This window comes from Larus michahellis, chromosome 2, assembly GCF_964199755.1.
Source record: "Larus michahellis chromosome 2, bLarMic1.1, whole genome shotgun sequence".
Classification (NCBI taxonomy): domain Eukaryota; kingdom Metazoa; phylum Chordata; class Aves; order Charadriiformes; family Laridae; genus Larus; species Larus michahellis.
This window is the reverse complement of record NC_133897.1, coordinates 100,032,348-100,039,137: the sequence shown is the minus strand read 5'-3', so window position 1 is coordinate 100,039,137 and position 6,790 is coordinate 100,032,348.

The window sequence follows — 6,790 nt, the reverse complement described above, 5'->3', positions numbered from 1 at the left end:
AAGATTTCCTTTCCTTCCCCGGAACGGGGACAAACTTTACTGATCCCCGGACCGGGAGAGAGGGAGAACTGCTGGGAAAAAACCTGCTGTAACAGACCCCAGCTTACCCAGACGGGCCTAAACCTCCTGAGCTGCAGGGGCCGGGGGGGCGGGGGGGAGAGTGAAAGAGCCCGAAGGACCGAGCTGCTGGCACCAGAGAAGCAGAAGAGCCTTTCTTGCCTCCCAGCCCCCTCGCCCATCCCACCCCTGCGGCTCCCCGCCAGCCTCCCTTCCTCCCCCAAATAAATAAATAAGAATGCAATGAGATATATATTATGTAGGCAACGACAAACGCAAGCGAGACAGCACCCAGCCAAAATATAACATACTCCAGCCCTCAAAGTTTCTAGCGAGACCTGTTAGTGCAAGGACTGAATAAAGGAATCCGGGTGCGGAGATCAGATCAAGCCCTTCCCCTCTCCGCCAGCAGCCGTAATTGGATTGTATCCAGTCATATTCCCTGTCATTGTATTGACTTTCGCTCTCTTGGATGATATTATCGAGATCACTGAACCCCTCTGCTGATCTGGCTGTCAAAAGGCTCAGACAGGAGCCCCCGGCCTGGAAAACGTGCATCAGCCAAGATAATTTGAAGTGAAATTTTCATTTTGACAGTAAACCCCTCAATTTCTAAAGGCTCTGCACCCAGAGAGCTCGGTGGCAGGGGGAGGCTTTACAGAAAGCCCACGTCTTAAACTGAAAAGGGCAAAAGAACTCGAATTAGTTGTAATAGATAAAAGGGCAAAAATAAAGAGTCAAGGGTACTTGACAGTAATAGCGAAAGTGGAGTCTCCGGGGAGCCGCGATCTCAGCTAAAGGCTGGGCCGGCAGGAATTTTAATGCAGCCGGGGCGGCCGGCGAGCTTTGCCTCTGAAACCCTTTAGACAAAGCAAATTATTTTTCAGCCAAACTAAGGAGGTGGAGAAAGAGGGAAGGGAGGAAAGGCGGGTGTTCAGGCTGCCCTCAAACCGCTGGCGGGGGCAAGCGGGGGCAAGCGGGAACGGGGCGGGGGGGGTGGTGGTGAACCCCTCCGCCTGCTGCCACGGCTGTTTGTAAAGCCGGGAGGTCTGTGTGTGCGAGCCTGGCCGTGCCTGCAGCGAGCGGGCGGGGTGACACCGGGTCTCCCGGTGGGCTTCAGCTCCCCTGCGGCACAGGCTGCCGTGGGGTAGGAGGGGATTTCATTCCCGCTGCCAACGCGGCGACAGTCGGGTGTGCGTGTGTGAGAGACTGTGCGTGCGAGGAGACGGCTCCTCCGCTGGGCAGCCAAAAATCTCCCTCAGCCTGAAAAGTGCCCTGATTTCTGGGGAGCGCCGAGCACCCCCACGCCGACCCCGGCCAGGCGTTTGAGAGGTCGTTTGAGATGGGCAGCAGCGCGATTTGGTCATCTCGACATTTGGGAGGCAACTCCCCCTCGACGCCCCCACCCCCCCCCCCCGGACTTAAAATGAAGGTGGTAGCACACACAGACGCACTGAAATACCAGCAGCCAAAAACAAAGCGGATCAAACCTTGATGCCTTCTTTTTCGTGTCATTGTCGCTACAAAACAAGTTTGAGTAAGTTTATGTGTGTTACCCAAGCAGAGCAGATCCCTCCGGAGCAGGGGGCTGTGTCAGAGCTGGTCGGGGGGTGTGTGTGCGTCTGAATGCCCTCACTCCCATCAAAACATTGCCGACCCCGAGATGAGACTGTATAAATTAGGGGGGAGGGAAAACAGTTTCTCGCTTTGGCGCACGAACCTTGTCTCTACATCAGCCGTCAAATGCACTGGTCTTTCAAAAAGGTTGGGGTTTTTCTGGTTTGTTGGTTGGTTTTGGTTTTGGTGGGGTTTTTTTTGGTTTTTGTTTTGGTTTTCTTTTTAACTATGAACAAAAGAGTGTGAGAAATTAATTTTGCCATTTGATTCAATGGCACAAGTCAAAGATCAGGTCCAGCCGCTTTAGAGGAGGCTACGGGGCTGAAAGGCAAAGCCGTGCAGCTCGTGTGGCTGTACACAGCAGAAATATATAGGCAGGCTGAGAAAGCGGGGGGGGGGGGGGCGGAAATCATAGAGAAACGGCTTGAAACTGAGAGACTCTAAATCATTCAGCCATGGCAAATTCAAACACACAAAGGAGGGGATGCTAAATTAACAGTGCTTTTTACATAGAGCCCAAATAAAACTGTAATCAGCGACGCGTTACTTTTCATTAAGCGAGTTTGACAGCAGCATATTCAGCCTCGACAAGGGAACAGGAGCGAAGAAATATACGGCTCTCCCAGCCCGAGTCATAAGATAATTCCTTAAGCTCCATTAACAACTCTTAGCCGCAGGAAATGGGCTCCCTGAAAACATCTCCAAATCTAAAAGCTTTATCGACCTCTCAAACCTCTGCTGATGGTTCTATTTTTTTAAAAAAACTTAGAGGCGAGACGTCCAGCAAGGTAATAGACTTTGACACAACACCTTCTTAACTAGAGAGAGAGAGGCAGGGAAAACGAGACCTTAAATGATATTTAAAAGGCAGCCAATTAAGATTTAAAATGATTGTCTCCTGAGATTATGCATGCGATTTATGTCATCTACTTTTTTTCCCAGGCATGCATGCAAAATTGCAATGGGGCATATTGCCTATTCCTTAAATAATAATAATAATAATAATAATAATAATAATAATAATAATAATAATAATAATAATAATAATAATAAAAGAAGCAGTAGCAATTAACAATCTGTAACTATCTCACATAATTGTAAATGTTAAGTTAGGAAAGGGCGGGAGTTTAAGTAACCTGATTATATCACCTTGCAATACCAGCTCATTTATAAGTGCCTAATTAAAAGACAGATAGATGAAATGGTACACACATTTACCTATTAATGTTTAGGAGCACATTTCTTTTTACCCTGAGTGCATATTTGACTACTAAAGTCACATAATCGGTTCATAGTTACAGAACCCAGTGTAGCAGCTCCTTCCCATCAGCCGCAGGAAGAGAGGTGTCCAAAAAGACTTTGTCTTGGCAAGACTTTGAACATTATGTATTTTAAAGATAAAATGGTTCAGAAGGAGACTCTGACTTACTACAGTCTTTTTGATATACATTTACCTTTTCCATTTAAATCTGACCTTCAAATAATATGAAGGCTTGAGTGTGCGAAAGTGTATCCAGTTAAATGCCAAGAAAAGAGTTAATGCTCATGATCTACCATTTCATGCAGAAATCCCGGAAAATGCGAGAAAATATCATAACTTGCTGATTTCGTGAGGCATCGGAAACTGTTTCACTGAGTGTGATTTGTAGATGAATGGGGAGGAACAGGATCATTCAAACACCGCTGTGTTTTGACCAAAGTGTTTAGATCCCCCCTTAGATGAAGTCAGTATCAGCTACAAAGCGATGAGCTTCGGTCCGAGTCCCGTGTCTCTTGACATTTGTGCATGTAACTTTGCACATAAAAAAGTAAAGAATACAGAGATGTTAATGGTCAAATTATACATTTGCATTTGCCCCATTAAAAGAACAAAAGGTAATAACTGTGCTTCCCCTTAAAGAGATAACTATTTTTAATGGAATAGCTAATGGCCAAAACAGATTTAACTCACATTTACTGTCAAAGAGGCTGTGAGGTGTTTAGGATTTGTGGGATGGGTTCTCTTCATACTCCTTGTGAAATGGCATCACTGCAGAAAATAATTCCAGATTTGTAGGGCCCCCCAAAACGCAGTCACTTTTAATATACAGACCAACTAAGTCTGGGGGCAGTTTAATATGCAAGCCATCAGTCTCCCGTACCATATGACTATATAGCAAAATCTTAATTTGGCTGAGAACTTGAAGATACCTTTAACATAATCTGAAGATCTGAGGGAAGAGGAAACGCTTGGGAGCAATTCAAAAGCAAAAGATGACAACCGCTTCCCAGTGTGCCCCCACCCCATTGAGAAATGGGACGGGGTTCCGGGAGGAAAGGAAGAAGCCCCCACACGACCTAGAGAGAGTGCGCATGTGCAAGCCCTGCTGGTATCCTGCTTTCCACAGTGGGGAATGTGGTCCAGGCATGAGAACTGCCATTGACCTACTTACAAGGCTCGAGAGCATCCCAGTTTAAGGAGAGCATGAAAATAAAGGAAATATCTTGAAGGCAAGTGTTCTCTTAATATTTTTTTTTTTTTTTCCTGACACAAATGCATGAAAAAATTCTTTTTCTCGTTGATTTGGGTAGACAAAAATGAGGGCATAAAAATCTTTTTCTTCTTAGTTTTACCTCTATTTCCTTTCTCCAAATCAGCATGTCATTATTTAAATTTCGAAATGGATGGATTTCAGTTGCAGTTGGTGAGTATTTTGTCAGTGGTTTCCATGGGATCATAATCAGGCCATTTTTCAAAGAATACCTCAGAAATCCTTTCTGAAATACTGCCAAGGATGACAGTGGCGATGAAATGGAACCGAGGAAACACCTCCCTCCAACATTATTTCTTTGATTTATATGACTCCTATGGAATGTCAAAAAATCAAACAATTAAAAAAACCTGCACTTGAGATGTCATCAAATACTTTCCTTCTGTTGTGAAACAGGATTAAAACACTTGCTAGAAAATAGAACAAAGCTGAATAACTAGCACGTTAGCTCTGTCCTTACGACGGGAGATGTGCTGCGTCAAAGGCTGATGAGTCTTCTGAAGATTTGTTCTCTCTCATGGTATCTGTCCATACGGGGCTTGTAATACTCTGGCAAGTTACTCAGAGTAAGTTCTGTTGTCCTCTGTCAGGTGCTCAGCTAACTAACAGGTTCAGTATTTCGGTATTTTTGCCATGGAGGAAACTATTGGAAAGGTAGGATAGTGCCCAGCGAATGAGCCGAAGAGGAACACTTCCAGGAGAAGTGGCCATGAAACGAGTAAAGGGCAGAGTGCTTGGGAATCCCTTTGGAGCAGGGTTCTTCTTCCTTCCTTCCTTCCTGGGAATAGGAAAAATAACCAGCCAGATCCTTACAGAATGTATATCAACCACAACATAATGTTTTTCCTTCTGGCCTGGATAGGTTACAGCACACAAAGAAGAGTGCTGTATGTGACACTGATGCCATGTAAGTCAGCCCCGATGACATCAGCTGTTAGTAGCCATGTGGATAGAATGCTTTGGGTTTGAGGCTTCATGCCATGAGGTTGCCCTCCTTCTGAATATACCGCCAGCTCACCGACCTCGGGACGTAAGTGGCTGGTGGTATATTAAGCAGAGGAGGCAGAAGCTGGGAGCCGTTGCTCTTGACTGCAAATAAAGGCGACAGACAACTTTTAGTCCAAGGTCACATCTGTGATCGAGTACAGGTAACATTATTTTTGTTTTAATCTTATCTGCCACAAAGTCTGGTATGCGCAATTTAATTCTTTGGTTACAGTCTTCACAGAGAAACAAGTGACAGCCTGCTCACTTAAAGGAGCAACCTCTTAATCTTACAGGTAAAAGTAAACCAGATCTGAACCAGCCTGGACAGTTTTGTAGTTAGTTTACCACAGGTTTGGCCCACAGTAACTGAAATAAACAATAACTAAAAAAGTAAGATATCTATGTTGATTTTACCGGTGAAGTAAGGTGGGAAAGTCCCACCATGACAAAAGATTCACTAGAAAAAAACGAGCAGGGGCAGGATTTTGTGCTAGGAATCAAAGCTTTTTATTAAGTCCATGCATCGTCCCAGTATTTATTTCTGCCTTCCTTTACACCAGATTTAATTAACTATAATTCAGATTAACTTCATTAGAGCTTCTCCGTATTTACGATACCGTGTCAGACAGCAGAGAGGATCCTTGTGCACGAGGATTACTTGGGTCAACCCCCTGCTGACAGAGTTCCTACATGTAAACCTGGGGCCTAGCAACACTCATAAAGTACGTGAAGGAACCTCACACCATGTAACTGGTTTAGATTAATGATTTTAGTCACATAAATGGAATGCTTTACTGAAGCAGGCTAGTTCAAGTTCTGCTACTTCTGTATTAAACTGAAGCAAATGGAATCAACAAATGTTGAGGCCAAAAGTCAGATTCCCAAACTTATTACCAGGTTCACTTTCAAACATTTCCACTAAGCCTCTCCTCTCTGACAGTAACGCAGGAGAGAAACATCAAGAGTTTTCTCTTCATCTTCCCACCTGGAGGAATGCAAAGCCCCCATTGGTTCACAGATCTGTGAAGCAAAGAAGGACATTTGCTCTTCTCCCATCTGCTGCCACACAACCTGGTCAGTAAAAGGTCTTCAGATACAACTATTCTCTTGCTATGCACGAATCTCTGGTTCTGCTCTTCCTTTGCCTGAATTTTGTCTTTTCCAGGAGAAGTGATGAACAAGAAAAAAAAATCAGGTAAGAAGAAATCTCCTTCACTTGAACCAGGAGTCACAGATGCAAGCTCATGCCTACCACTGTGGATGGGAGGCTGAATCCTGCAATTGTGAGCAGCTGTGTAACAGAAAGATACTCCTGGTAACAACCGCCACACCTCCATATTTCATGAAATAAAACTTTGCCAAGATCCTAAAGTAAGACTTTTTAATTAAAATGAAGGACCTAAAAACCCACTACTAAAAAAGCAAGCAATAGTGCCAATTATGCAAGTTGACTGAAGAGTAAGGAACTTATTAGGAAATGCTCAGATGATTCTGAGAAATGAGCCTTGTTCCATAGTAAAAGCAAAACAAAAGGACATGAACACCAAGTCCTGATCCCAAATTTGCATGAACAATATGCACAAACCAAGCCTGAATCT